Source organism: Callithrix jacchus, chromosome 10 (genome assembly GCF_049354715.1).
Source record: "Callithrix jacchus isolate 240 chromosome 10, calJac240_pri, whole genome shotgun sequence".
Taxonomy (NCBI): Eukaryota; Metazoa; Chordata; class Mammalia; order Primates; family Cebidae; genus Callithrix; species Callithrix jacchus.
In genome coordinates, this window is record NC_133511.1 from 41,968,790 (window position 1) to 41,985,191 (window position 16,402).

Consider the following 16,402-nt stretch of genomic DNA (forward strand, 5'->3'; position numbering starts at 1 on the left):
TGACATCTTTTCCACATGTTATGTTCAGCACTAGTAAAACAAGTAAGTTATCATACTTTAAATCTTGTGTCTCAGACAGGTGTGAAGCTAATTCTAGTTCTAATTTGAATTTCTTTATTAGTGATGTAATATCCTTTCATATGTTTGTTAGTCATCTGGTTTCCTCTTTCATAAATTGCCTGTGATATCTTTTGCCATTTTTTTCCTCCTGAAAATGTTGTTTTAGTTTTTAAATTTTTAAAATATTTACATATTTCCTATAGAGTGTGTATACAATATACACATTTAGAATTATCAATTTGCAAAGCAAGCATCACATAACCTCTATGTTATTTTGTTTTTCCTGATTTTTATTTTATATAAATTAAAATATTCAGTTAGTATTAATTTTTTCTATCTTCTTATACTCAGCATAACATTTAAAAATTTACTAAACATATTTTAGTAAATATAGATTCTATTTTTTTTGCTGTTGTATAGTATGAATGCATTATTTTTTAATTTTATTGTTGATCTTATTTTGGGTTTGATCTAGTTTTATTTACCATTAGCATACTTTTAAGTATATCTTGGTGCAAATAAGCATGGCTCTGCAGAATAGTTGTTTAGGATATAATTGCTGAATCTGAGCATATATGAATTTTCAATTGTATAAAATAACACCCTTTTTTGTTTTCTGCTGATGTTCATTCTGGCTTTCAAAACCAAACTAAACTCTTCTGGCTTAGTTATATTTTCACTGTCACTGTGAGTTCTAACTGTTCCTAATCTTTTCTAACTTGGTATTGTCAGAATTTTTATTTGTTTAAATTTTAGTTTTTAGTGGTATCTATTATACAGTGTGGCTGTGTGTCCCTACCCAAATCTCATTTTGAATTGTAGTTCCCATAATCCCTTCATATCATGGGAGGGACTTGGCGTGAGGTAACAGAATCATGGAGGTGGTTTTGCACATGCTATTCTCATGATAGTGAGTAAGTTCTCAGGAGATCTTATGTTTATAAGGGACTTCCCCCTTTGCTTGGCTCTCATGTTCTCTCATGCTCCCCTGTGAAGAGGTGCCTTCCACCATGATTATAAGTTTCCTGAGGTCTCCCCAGCCATGCAAAACTGTGAGTCAAACATCTTTTCTTTATAAATTACCCAATCTCAGGCATTTCTTCATAGCAGTGTGAGAATGGACTAATACAGTATAATTGTGGGTTTACTTTGCATTCATAAATTACTAATTACATTTCTCTTTTTTTAACGTTTGGCTATACGTATGTGTGTGTTTCCTCTTTTCTGATATAATCTTTATGTGTTCCTACTTTTCTACCTTCCTCATTCCCTTTTTCCCTCCCTGCATTCTTTTCTCCTTCTTTCTTTTTTCTTCTCTTATATGTTTTAACTCAAAAAATTATGAATGTATTTCCTTTACCAGTTATGTGTATTGAAAAAACCTTTTCCACTACATAGCTGATTTTTCACTTTCTTAAATATATTTCTGAAATTCATGTTCTTAATGTGGTCAAGTTTACTTACTATTTTTTAATAAATAGAGGGAGTTTTATTGGTTATAAGAGCTATGCAGACTTGCTCTGTGTGTGTGTGTCTATGTTTTAATAGCATGAAGTAGTGGTCCATGTTTTCCATCCTTTCCTAACTGCTCTGCAGTTATGTCTTTTTCATATATCAATGATGTATGTATACATGATACTGGCTCTTTAGTTTGCTTTATTATTCTTGTGCAGCAAACATCTTCACGGTTCTTGACCCATCTTAATAAGTCAGATAGCAAAGATTTTACACTTTGGGCCATACAGTCTTTGTTGCAACCTGGTGTAGTACAGAAGCAGCCATAGACAAGACATAAATGAATGGACATGGCTATGTTCCAATAAAGCTTTATTTTTAGAAAAAGGATGGCTTGCTTGTGAGCGAAATGTTGCCAGCTCTCAGTTTTGTCTAACCTTAAAGTTGTATAACCCTGTGCAACTTGAATGATATCTAATTCTGGGTTTACTTTGATTTATTACATACCCAAAATAGTAACTTTATTACATACCTAAACTAGCAGCTAAAGTAGTAACTTTAGGTATGTAATAAATATTTCCATTTGGTAGAATTTTCTTACTATATATTTTTTTGAAACATCTGGGCTACACTAAAAACATTTTATTCCTATAAAAATTCTAAAGTCAGCATTTCAAGTTCCTTCATCGATTCTCCAAAACCCTGTGGCGATTTTCACAGAGATTGCAATGTACCAGTATTTTCAATTTTTGTAAATTGACATCTTGAGTTTTTCAAGTCATGAACATGGTATATTTCCCTATTTATGTTGGTTTTCTGGAGTATGTTTAAGTAGTTATTTAGTTTTCTTAATCTATGCCTTGCATATATTTTCTTGGATTTATTCAGAGGCACGAAATATTTTTATTCTATTTTTAAGTAGTTTTGTTTTTAATTTTCAACTATTACTATTGTGTATAAATAATAACTTGTATCTAATAGAGATCTAAAATCCTTCAACATGGCTAAATTTTGACATGAAACTAATGTTTTATTTGTAAATACTCTTGGGAATTTTGAACATAAGTATATAATTTGTGAAATTTGCTTATTATAACTGGAAGTTTTATTCATTCTTTTATAATGTCTGTGATATTGTTTGGATGTTTGTCCCCTTGAACTCTCATATTGAAATGTGATTCCCAAAGTGGAGGTGGGTCTGGTGGGAGGTTATTGGATTACAGGGGTGGATGCCTCATGGTTTAGCACCATTCCCTTGGTGATAAGTGAGTTCTCACTCAGTTCATTCAAGATCTGGTTGTTTAAAAGTATGGGACCTCCCCTTGCCTTGCTCTTTCTCTCACCATGTGATGCACCTGCTCTCCCTTTCACCTTCCACCATGATTGTAAGCTTCCTGAGGCCCTCACCAAAAATAGATGCGAGTGCTATATTTTCTGTACACCATACAGACCAGTGAGTTAATTAAAACTTTTTTCTTTATAAATTATCCAGTCTCAGGTATTTCTTTATAGTAACACAAACAGATAAACACGATCTGTAAGAATTATCATTATTTCTTTCCTTGGATAAGACCTCTAATACAATATTGAATAGAAGTAATAACATGGCACTCATCCTTTTATCAATCTTGAAGAAACCATGGCCAGGCACAGCTGTTCATGTCTGAAATCCCAGTGGCACATGCCTGTAATCCCAGCACTTTCAGAGGCTAAGGTGGGAAGATTGCTTGAGCCTGGCAGTTTGTGACCAGCTTGCGCAACATAGTGGGCAATACACTAAGACAGTTTCAATTTATCCCAGACAACATGATGATTGGAAAGGATGTTTATTTTAAAATTAGGTAGGCTGAGAACGCACTTTAGGTTCTTCTGCTTAATCATGATGATTTGATTTTTTCAGAATTACTGAATCTAGGTTTTTTTTCTTTTGGTAGAATAAAATTAGAACAATATAACTGTTATGATTAAATGAGTCATGCAGAATCCCTGGCCCTACTTGTTGTTCAGAATGCTAGTCCCTGTGAATTGCCTGAAAATTAAATGAGGTGACACGTGATCAGGGTGGTATAAAGAAAACCAGTTGACCTTAAAATTGTTTAAAGGAATAACTAGGCTATACTACTGAATTCAATCTTCACGTCATTCTAGATAAAATATGTAGATTAATATGTACTCATTTAGAAAACATTATATTTTCCCAATTCTATAACTATGAAATATCCCAGCTAAAGAAAAGATTAAAGGAAACAAAGGCAATGAATAGGAAAAACATTAGTATACTTTCTGCAATAAGTGACAATTTCAACTTATTCCAAAAATGATCTGATTCACTTTTATGGGAAAATTCGCAAGTAAGCACGCTTGGGTTAGAAGCTGACCTGTGAATGGATTTACCTGCCTTAGTTGAAAAACAAAGCTTGGGAAGGGGAGAATATTGCCAATTCTTACGGAGACAAAAGGAGGCAGGGGAGACATTGAGATTGCATTTTATATCAGTCTTGGACTTAGAAAAGTAAGACTTCTTGACATGTAAACTTTATACATAAAACAGCATAAGAAGTCATTCATTTTTTGCGTAAAGAAGGGAAAAGGTGAGTGCATGACAGAAGAGAGTCAGAACCTCTTGTTTTCTGTAGCAAAGAGAATATATGGAAAAGTGGAAAGTTGATAAGGGTTAGAAGAATAAATGAGAGGCGCTAAGCTGAAAAGTTTCCCATACTTCAAAGGGCCAAATGCTTCATGTGATAATGGAATAGCTGGGGAACAATGACTTTCTGTTACTGTCGCTAAAAATATGGCTCTTTGAGAGATCGCACTACATTTTCATCTACTCCGAGGTCTTCAGGAAGACTCTTTAAGTTGTTACTTTTACTTCTGTTAGTGATTTTGAACACTAAATTTCCCCAGTCATATTCTCTCCTCTATATCAATAACTGGCCTCTGCAACTGGTCTCTGGAGAATCATTAAGGCTTACAATTCCTTTAAAACTGTTTCTTATAGCAAGTCATTGTCTAAGAACCCTCTTAATTCACTTGTCTAGACAACTTGTTTGTGGGAGTGCCTATTTATTCAATTTTTTTAATTCACAAATGATGCTTATAAGTTTTTTTTAAGTATATAAAGGAGTAAACTAAAAGCTACATTTTGAACAGCTTTTTTTGAAACTAGGGAAATGATAGGAGTAAAAATAGCACATGTATATCACGTGTTCCATCAGTAAAATTTTATTTATATACTTTATTTTACCTTATTTTTGCAACAATTCTGTGAATTATAGCTATATTATCTTCATTTTACAACTGATAATACACATGTACAAAATATAATGGGACTGCCCAAGGCACAGATCTACTGAGTACTGAGTGGAAATATGACTCCACAAGTATGTTTCTAAAGCCAGGGCTCTGTAAACAATATGGTGACTTCTCTGTCTGTACCTACAAATATCAATATATAAAGTTTTATGACAACTTCTCTGAACAGGCCACATTTAATTGATCTTACTTTTTTTTTTTTTTGAGATGGAGTTTCGCTTTCGCTACCCAGGCTGCAGTGCAATGACGCGATCTCCGCTCACCGCAACCTCGGCCTCCTGGGTTCAGGCAATTCTCCTGCCTCAGCCTCCTGAGTGAAATTATGCTTGTTTTTAATGTACAGGATTCTATAATAACATTTAAAGGAATTTTCAGTTATAAAAGAGTTTAATTATCTAGCCTTAAGTTGTGCATTTGAGGAAACTAAGAATGAGAAAAATAAACAAATGACAGATTCTGAAAGTTTGGAATGGGGGTAAATTTGCAAAGGAAAGTCTCATTATGTATCAAATAGTGCTGGATTTGTGAATAAAAGTCCCACAGTAAAACATAATCAAAACTATAGGAACCAGAGTTCAACAGAAATAACATAGCCGAGTCATCATTTGGTGCAGTATATATTTTTATTTATATTAAGCTACAGAAAATTGATACTATAGACTTTATTAATAATACATTGGTTGCCATTTTTATGCTTTGACTTCAGGTCAGTAAGATTTAAATTACCTTAAATGTGAAACTTCAGATATAAGAACTTAATATTCCTAATTATTCTTATTTTAAACTGCAGACAATACTACCATCTGCCTCATAATAATATAGTAAGTCATAGAAGACTTATTGGACAAATGGACATATCATGTTGAGCACAGTTGATGTAATATGGCTTGAGTTCAATAAATATTTCTTCTTTTCCTTTTTGATCTCTCTTTTTTTCCTCACTCTCTCACAAGAAAAAATGTTTACATTGGACTTTCCTATTGTGTTCAAGACCGCTATTAAAAAGCATGTTTCTTCTTTGTCCAAATACTTTTTTGAAGATAGTCTTCAGAAAATGAAAATATAACTTATTATTTCAGTGTACTATACATTTTTTGTTGTTATATCAGAATATCTGAGACTGGGTAATTTATAATCAACAGAAATTTATTGGCACCTAGTTCTGGAGGCTAGGGAGTCCAAGATCTGGAGGTTGCATCTGGTGACGGCCTTATTGCTATGTCACAACATGGCAAGAGGCATTGTATGGCAAGAGAGGACCAAACTCACTTTTATAAAAAAAGAAAAAAACACTCTCACTCATGATAATGAACCCACACCCAAGATAATAATGTTAATCTATTCATGAGTAATGAACACTCATGACGTTATCACCTTTTAAACTTTCTACCTCTCAACACTGTTGCATTGAGGATCAAGTTTTCAGAACATGAGCTTTGGAAGACACATTCATCCCATAGCATTCAGTGTGTGTTCATTCACCAAGTGCATGCAAATTAAAGTGGAATAATTGTATGACATCAACTAGAACACCAGAATCAGTAAAGTGGAACACAATGATACAGTTTTTCTGTCTTAAAATGAAAATTTGCAGAGACTATGGAGTTTTGTTTTCCATGGAATCTATGTTTAATGATTATTTATAGAACAATAATTTTAAAACCTGTTTATTTTTTTTCCAACTGCAATTTATTGTTCAATTAAATTTCCATCATGACATTTGTAATTTCACACCTCCTTATCAAAAACATTTTTCAGGCCGGGTGTCATGGCTCACACCTGTAATCCCATCACTTTGGGAGGCCAAGGCAGGAGGATCACGAGTTTAGGAGTTTGAGAACAGCCTGGCCAACATGATGAAACCCCATCTCTACCAAAAATGAAAAAATTACCCTGATGTGGTGGCAAGCGCCTGTAATCCCAGCTACTGGGAAGGCTGAGGCAGGAGAATTGCTTGAACTGGGGAGGTGGAGGTTGCATTGAGCTGAGATTGCACCACTGCATTCCAGCCTGGGCAACAGAGCAAGACTTCGTCTCAAAAAACAAAGCAAAACAAACATATTTCAGTGATATGGAAGCTCAAATTAAATTTTATGATGCACAATCTCCAAATAGCATTTGTGCTCAAATCATCTTAGATATTGTATCATCACCATTTGAGAACCAGCATTAAAACTGTTAATTCTATTCTTAGATAATCTGATAGTTCTATCTCTAGCAGAAATATAGATAGTGAAATTCAGCATAGTAATGACAATGATTATGCTGGGCCTCAGGTATGTGGAGATTAAACATATAACGTAACTTGAGAAACATTGAATTGCTCTTCTTCTTGGCTTTTCCTTGCACAATGAGTTGGAAAAGCAACTTTTGGAATACTCATTGGAAATTTAAATGGTAATAGAGATAATATATTAGACAAACATTATTCAGTGTGACCTAAACATGAACTTATTATATGGATCATTCATTCATCTAGCAAATATAATTGAAAGCTTTTAATGTTCTTGGAACTGTTCTAGGAATTGTGGATATAGACATTTATCAATAGAAAATTATCTGTTCACATGAAGTTTGCATTCTATTGGTGGGGGAAACAAGGAAAAATGTTTATATCAGATAATTATAAGTGCAATGAGAAAAATGTAAAAGTCTAAAAAGAGAGAAGCAATAGGAAGATCCAATTTAGGTCATGATTTCAAAGAAGTCTTCACTAATAAGATGAAATTTCAAAAAAAAATTTATTCTGTGTGAATTGATTATGATAAAATAAGTGAAGTTAAGAATTGTGTAAAGTTTGAGACACTGGAGAGAAAAAAGTCTTGGATAAATAGGTACTCACTACATAAAGACCATATCAAAATAAGTTATAAGAACTAAGATCATTTGCCAAAGCAAGCCCTAATGAAACAACCCTCCTACATTGGTAGGATATACGAGCTATCTGAAAGACCTTTAAAATAACTAATTGTAAATGCTGAGGATGATCATCCTTTATAGTTTTTTATTCATTAAGTTACTAAAATAAGATACCAATTTTCAGTTGCTGTGCAATCTTTTTTTATGGACACATTGCAACCTTAAATGTAGTGATCAAGTATTTTAAATGGCAATTTTTATCATTTTGATTATATACATACTCGTAACTCAGGTTGCTCTATCATATATTATAAAAATTGGGGCCAGAAACCTATAAAGTGTCCTTTATTTAAATAGTTACAAATTGAAAAGGCAAAAAAAACTGGTGTCTTGGATCCAAGAAGAAAGATGATCCCATACATTTGAATTTTTATTTAAGACTTTTTAAATTGTGTAATAAATTACAAATTAAAAATCACATTAAAAAAGTATACAAAGATGATTTATCACAAATCAGATTTTCAATATTAGTGACACAGGTCTAAGGATCGTATGGCTGAAACTGGCCCAGTTGTTCCACAGAACTGTTTAGAGTTTCCTTTCAATAAACACAGAAATTGACCCTTCAAGTGTTAAAACTTAAGAAAGTCACATTTGTCTTATCTATGTTCCTTTAGCAGGAAAGCAACCACCAGGCCTCCCAGAGAGTATCAAGGAACTGAAACCTCATCTGTCATTATTGCCTAAATAAATAGACTATCCGGTCCCTGTTGGCCAATTCTTTCTCCTTACCTCTCCCTAATTCCTGTTTTCCTGCATAGAACTACATTTCTTTTCTGCTATATAAACCTGAGTTTAGTTGGTGAGGGAGATGTATTTGAGACTAATCTCCCATCTCCTTGGTGAGTACAAAGCCTGTCCGTGTTCCAGAGTTTACCACTCCTCTACTTTTATTGGGATCATCACCTTGAATTTTTTTTTCAGGTTTGCCAACTAATTATGTCTGCCAAACACTTTAACAATGTCTGTTTTATAAGCTTTGCATAAATAGAATAATGGAGTATATATATATATATATTAGTAGAGTGTCTCTCTCTCTCTCTCTCTCTCTCTCTATATATATATATATATATATACACACACTTGTATCTGGCTTTTTTATTAACTTCATAGTTATAAGGTTGACCTGTGTAGTTGTATGTAGCTGTACTTTATTTATTTTTGTCGATAAATAGTGTTTCCTATATACATTTAGTCAGAAAATGCCTGTCCTTACCTAGATCCATAGGGTTGGAGCCCTAGCCAGGGACCACCCACTTCCCTTTGCCAGTTTTGTATCATTTAAAGGGACCATGCTCATCCTTCCCAGCACTTCCATATCAATAGCAATGCCTGTTTTATATACTTTGCATAAATAGCATAATAGAGTATATACATGTATATATATATACACACACACACACACACATACATACTCTCTCTCTATATATATTTTTATCTGACTTCTTTATTAACTTCATAGTTGTACGGTTGACCAGTGTACTTGTACATAGCTGTACATTATTTATTTTTGTTGATAAACAGTGTTTCTTAGATAAATTTGCCACCATTCATTCATGATAGATATTATTTTTGTTGTTTTCATGATGTTTGTTTTTGGTGTAAATATGCGCACATTAATATGCAAGACTAGAATCAGAAATGAATTTACTGCTCCCCTAGTCATGTGATGGTACCATTTCATATTCCGTCAAAAGTTTATGAGCATTCCTTTGCTTACTATCATCTCCACCATTTGAAAATACCAAAATTTTAAAAATTATAGCCATTTGGTCAGTGTTCACTTGGATTTTTTTGGGGTTTGAGCCTCCCTGAATGCATATTTTGAAACCCTAATTTCCAATGTGATGGTATTTGGGAATGGGGCTTTTGAGAGGTAATTAGGTTGTGAAAGTAGAGCCTTGATAGGGCTTTTATAAGAAGACACAAGACAGAACTTGCTTCTCTGTCTGTACACTGACTGTGAAGACACAGCAAGAAGAAAGACATCTACAATCCAAGAAGAGGTTCCTCACCAGAACCTTACCATGCTGGCACTCTGATATTAGACTTCACGGCTTCCGGACTATAAGAAAATATTTTTGTGTAAGCCACTCTGTATATGGCAGTTTTCTACAGTAGCTTGAACTCACTAAGACAGGATTTAAATTTGCATTTTCCTAATTATTAATGAGGTTGAGCATGTTTTTATTGGAAATCTTCTGTAAAATTACAGTCATTTGTATACTTTTTATTGAGCTATTTGCCTTTTATTTGTAATAATAATTTATGTATATTTGGATGTAAGCTTTTGACTAACATTTGTGAACCTCCACAGTTCATGAATTTTTCCTAAATTCATATGGTGAATTTTGATATGTGTATGTGTGTTTTCATTTCAGTGCAGTTTATTTTGTCTTATTTTCTTTATGGTTACTCTTATTAGTTTTTTTGTATATTTATATTAATGTTGTCTGATTGAACAAATTTTTCCAACTAGTTCACAGATGCTTTTGCTAATTTTGGTCCTGTGGGTTTCCATATATATTGTACAATGTTATCATATTCCAAAATTATGCCTGTTACATTATGATTTTAGACCCAATTTAATCAGTTTGAGAATAATTGATATCTTCATAATATTGACTATTTGAATACACAGAAATACTTTATGTTTTTATTTATATAGGTCTTATTTGGTCTCAAAGATGCTTTGCAATTATTTTATATAAAGGTCTTGTATATATGTTTTAAGCTTATTTCTAAAAATTCGTTATGTTTTTGATGCTTTGACAGATGGTCTCTGGCTTAAGTTTTATTTTCTTATTGCTGTATGCACACAAACACATGACTGTGCACAAATGCAGTTAATTTTTCTATGTTAAACATGTATCCAGGAACATTGCTGAACTCATTTATAAACTATAATAATTTAATTGAAGTGTATTTTGGAGATTTTCAAAAATCACGAGGTTTGTGATTATTTCTAATCTTTATATTATTTAGGTTTTTTTTTTTTTTTTTTTTTTGCCTTACTGCACTGCTTAGATGACAGTGGATTAAAAATAATTCAGTTATATATTTGTCATGAGAGACATATCTCATATTTAAAGACAAATTGGAAGTAAAACAATAAAAAATATTTATCCGACAAGTATTACTGACTAGAAATATGGAGTGCTATACTCATATCACGCAAAATAGACTGTAAAATACTATACTAGGTTTTTTTTTTTTTTTTGAGATGGAGTTTTCACTCTTGTTACCCAGGCTTGAGTGCAATGGCGTGATCTCGGCTCACCGCAACCTCCACCTCCTGGGTTCACTCAATTTTCCTGCGTCAGCCTCCTGAGTAGCTGGGATTACAGGCACGCGCCACCATGCCCAGCTAATTTTTTTGTATTTTTAGTAGAGACGGGGGTTTCACCTAGTTGACCAGGATGGTCTCGATCTCTTGACCTTGTGATCCACCCGCCTTGGCCTCCCAAAATGCTGGGATTACAGGCATGAGCCACCGTGCCCGGCCAATAATAGGTTTATCACATAAATTGAAAAATGCTTTGTTCTTTAAATTCTCTAAAATATTTTTAAATAAGATTAGAGAATTTAAATCTTAAAATTTTGGTAAAATTCACTAGTTAAGCCATCTACACATACTTTTTATTTTGGAAAGTTATTGAATTATAACTAATATTTATTTAGAAATTATAAGATCTTTCATAGTTTCTATTCTTGCATTAGATTTGGTAAATCATAATGTTTTTTCAACACTCGATTTCATCTTAATTTTTAAATGTATTAACCGGTTTTTTCATATTCAACCAACTTTCTTTTGGTTAGTAATTTTATATTATATCTTTTTCCTTACAATACTTTTACCTCCATTGTTTTTGTATCCATAACTATTAGGTAGGTTGCCTACAAAAACAGATATATTTGGTGCTTTAGTTTCCGAGGGCTGCCATACTAAATTACTACCAACTGGCACAAGAACACAATTATATTCTCCTACCCTCAGACTCTGACATAGTCTCTGTCAAAATGCCTACACATCTTTCTGCATAAATGGAAAAGCTAATGCTTAAATTGTATGTAAATGCAAAGGATTCCAAACAAACATAATAATATTGAGAGAAAAGATCAGATTTGGAGGATAAACACCTCCCATTTTCAAAACTTTCTATAAACCTACAATAACCAAAACAGTGTAATACTGTTAAAAGTACAGACATAAAAACAATAGAGTAAAACTCAAGGTTCGGAAATACACCCTTACTTCTACGGCCGATTTATTTTCCACAAAGACACCAAGTCCACTCAATGGGGAAAGAATCGCCTCTCAAACAAGTGTTGCTAGAACAACAACCAAAATCGCCCACACAAAAGAATGAAGTTGGACCCCTGTCTCCTACCATGTACCAAAATGCATTGAAAATGCATCAACATTCTAAACATAAGAATTAAAACCATAAATCTCTTAGAAGAAAATATGTGCGTATATCTTCACGACCTTGGATTTTGCTATGGATTCTTAGATATAACACTAAAAGTACAGCAACAAAAGACAAAAAGTTGATAAATTGGACTTTATCCAAAACGTTTCCACATCGAATGATATTTACAAGAAATTGACATGAGTGATGTCAGCAGTATAGTTCCTATTCCCCTACAACAACAGTAATTTTGCAGCCATCCACAGACAAAAATATCTTTGTGGGAACCTGGGAAACAAGGTGGGAAGTTGTGAAACCCTGGTGCAGCCCAAGACGTGGGGATCCTTTTCAGAGGACAGAACGGCCCCATGTGGCAGACTCCCTGACTGCAGCCCCAGCTCCAGACCTTGAATTGGTCCTTCCCACAATAGGCTTGGTTGTAGCTTCATTTGTTCTTGGTCCTGTTACCGAACTGTCCACCCAGTGACCTGGAAGCAGTCACATTCGTCTGTGCCGCAGGTTACACATCTACAGACTTAATGTCAGCCGTGGAACAGAAAAGGCTCTAAAACTTGGCTGTAGCCCCTCTCAGTAGTGGTTGGAGTTCAGTCCTGCTGGCAGCGTAGGAATTCAGAGGGAGACAGGCATACCTGAGTCCCCGTGTCCTGGCTTGCTGACCTTATACTGGCAGCAGACTCCAACAGGGCCCTGGGTCCCAGCTAACAAATTAGTTAATAGTGTAAAAATGAAAAAGTCAAGATAGAAAAATCAGTAAGATTTCTATACATTGACAACAAACTAAAAAAAAAAAATTACAAAAACAATTGAGTTAAAATAGCTACAAAACAGAAAACACCTTAAAAAGTATATGTAACCTACTGAGCACAGTGGCTCATGCCTGTAATCCCAGCACTTTGGGAGGCTGAGGAGCGTGGATTGCCTGAAATTGGGAGTTCAAAACCAGCCTGGGCAACATGGCGAAACCCCATCTCTACTAAAAAAAAAAACCAAAAAACTAGCTGGGGATGGTGGTGGGTACCTGTGATCTCAGCTACTGTGAAGGCTGAGGCAGGGGAATCTTTTGAATCTGAGAAGCAGAGGTTGCAGTGAGCCAAGATCTGGCCACCACACTCCAGCCTGGGAAACAGAGCAAGACTCTGTCTCAAATAAATAAATAAATAAATAAAATTTAATAAAAAAGTGAAAGACCATAAAACTTGGATGAAAGAACTGAAGAAGTCAAAAATAAATAGAAAGATAGCCTGTGTTCATGGATTGACATAATATTGTTAAAATGTTCATACAACCTAAATGAACACTAAAATTCAACAGTGAACAGTAACAAGTGTTTGTAAAGATGTGGAGAAAGTGGAACATTTATACATTGCTGGTGGGAACATAAAATTACTGCAGCAGCTGTAGAAAACAGATTGATGCTTCCTCAGAAAGCTAAATATAAAATTACCATATGACCCAGAAATTTGATGTCTAGGTTTATACCCAAAAGAATTGAAAGCATGAAACCAATGATAATCTACACCGAAATTTATTGCAGTACTACTCACAACAAATAAAAGATGAAAATAAACTGAGTATTCATCCACATATAAATAAACAAATAAAATATATATCCTTACAGTGGAATATTATTTAGCCATGCAGAAAGATAAATGAAGTTCTAATACATGCTACAATAAGGATAAACCAAGAAAAATACACTAAATGAAATAAGCCAGGAACAAAATGCCCATTATTTTATAATTTAAAGAAAATGTCTATAGTAAGCAAATTCATAGAGACTTTCAATAAATTAGAGGTTACTAGGTTTTATGGAATAGGGGACTATTGAATTATTACTTAAAAATTATGATTTTTTTAGGAGGTGACAAAAACATTTTACACATAAAAATAAAAATGACAAATTTTATGTCATGTGTGTATATTTCCAGTAAAATAGAAAAATTCTAAAGTACCAAATTTCATCATCTAAACCTTCTTGACCATGTTTGGTTGGGAATATGTAATGTGTATGGTCCACCCTGAGTCAAAATACTCCTTCATCTGTGAACAGGTAAAACCAACAAAATTATCTGCTTTTAAAATGCAATGGTGATACCAGCATGAGATACATATTTTTATATTCACAGGTAGAAATTTGTGGGAGTAAAGGATAACTAATTCCAAGCAACTCCAAATCCTAGCAGAGCTGGTTTTGTAAATTCAAGGCTTAGGCTGAGGCTTGATGGTCTGTTCTTTGGCCTACCCTCTGGAATTAACTTTGCAATTACCTTGTGACAATTCTGCCCTCAGAATTACTCTTCATTTCTCTGAAGGATAACACCTGTTTTCTGCCAGAGTTGCTCTATCAGGGCACTTTTTACTTGTAGAATAACCAAATAATGATAGCCTTTTCATTTCATCTTATTTCTGTCCTCTGCAGTCCAAGCTGCCAGTGTTTTTGCTGGTATAACATTCTGAAAAACCTTGAGGGCCAATGTGGGTCAAGCAGACCCACATTGTTAAAGAAAGGGGTCTCCACAAATCCTTTCTTTATCATAACTTGTCTCTATTTATGGTTTCTGTGGATATGGTTGATTGGATGCATATATATATATATATATATATATATATATATATATATAATTCTTTACCAGAAGTTTGTCCAGTCACACTTGACCCTTTCTCTAGAGCATGTGCTAGCATCTTTTGCAGTCTTGATACGTTGAGAATTTTCCAAAACACTGAGTGTTGCTTCCTTTTTGCTTAACAGTTTCTTCATCAATGTATCTTTGTCTTTTTGCATTTTACTATCAGTAATAAAAAGAATCCAGGCCACACCTTAAAAACTTTGCTTAGAAATCTCTTAACCAAAATATCCAAGGTGAGTTCTTACAAGTTATGTTCCTCATCCATCAATAGAAACAATTAGGTCAAGTTTTCTGCCCGTTTATAACAAGGATTACATTTCCTACAGTTCCAAATACCTTGTTTCTTTTCTCTCTCCGAGGCCTTGCCGTAAGTACTTACAACATCTATATTTCCACCATCAGTCTCTCCAAGGCAGTATATACTTTTTCTGTTACATAACTCAAAATTCTTCCAATCTGTAGCCATTCCCCATTTCCAAAGCCACTTATGCATTTTTGGTGGTATTTTTTGTTTGTTTTGAGACAGAATCTTGCTCTGTCACCCAGGCTGGAGTGTGGTGGCGTGATCTCGGCTCACTACAACCTCAGCTACTGGGTTCAAGGAATTCCCTCCCTCGGCTTCCTCAGTAGCTGGGATTACAGGTGTCCACCACCATGCCTAGCTAATTTTTTTGTTTTTAGTAGAGACAGGGGTTTCACCATCTTGGCCAGGCTGGTATTGAACTCCTGATCTTGTGATCCACCTGCCTTGGCCTGTCAAAGTACCAGGATTATAATCGTGAGCCACCGTGGCTGGCCTTTTCAGTATTTTTTATATTTGCAGCCCACTTTCCTGGACTAAATCTTTGTTTGCTAGGTCTACTACAATGAATTGGCACAACTTGGATGCTTAAAGCAACACAAATTAGTACTCTCACAGTCCTGAGGCTGCAAATCTGCAATCAAGATATTAGTAAGGCCATCATTTCTCTAAGAAAAGAAACGATTTTTGCCTCTTCCTGCTTCTGATAACCCCAAGGTTTTTTTGACTTATGGCAGCATAATTCCCATTCTGTTTCTGTCTTCACATGGTTTTCTTCTCTGTGCCCACATAGGTTCTCTTCTGTCTCTTATAAAGACACTGTCACTGGATTTAGGATCCACTCTAATTCACCATGACTTCATCTTAATTTCTACTTCAGTTACATTTACAAAGATTCTATGTCAAAAGAAGGTCACATTCTAAGGCACCTGGTAGACTTAATTTCTGGAGGGAAACTATTCAACCCACTATGGCTGGCTTTAGATTATTTAATCTGATAATCTTTTTCTATTAATTATACTATTTCGTTCATTTAGATTAATGGAAGTTACAAATAGAGTTATATTTAAACCTAAATAACATGAACTGCTTTTATTTGTCGTGTACAGGCGTAGCTTGGAGATATTGTGGATTCAGTTCTAGACTCACTGCAATAAAACAAATATCACACTAAAGCAAGTGGATATTTTGGTTTTCTAGTGGAAATTAAAGTTATATTTGCCCTGTACTCAAGGATATTGAGTGTATATTAGCATTATGTCTAAGAAAATAATGTGTATATGTTAATTTAA

At 34.1% G+C, this 16,402-nt stretch overlaps 1 long non-coding RNA gene across 1 annotated transcript in view; it reads left to right on the plus strand.

The window, feature by feature from the left end:
- The window catches only part of LOC118145751 (uncharacterized), a 42,596-nt gene that overhangs the window by 19,077 nt on the left and 7,117 nt on the right, over window positions 1-16,402 (plus strand). The window lies entirely within an intron of this gene.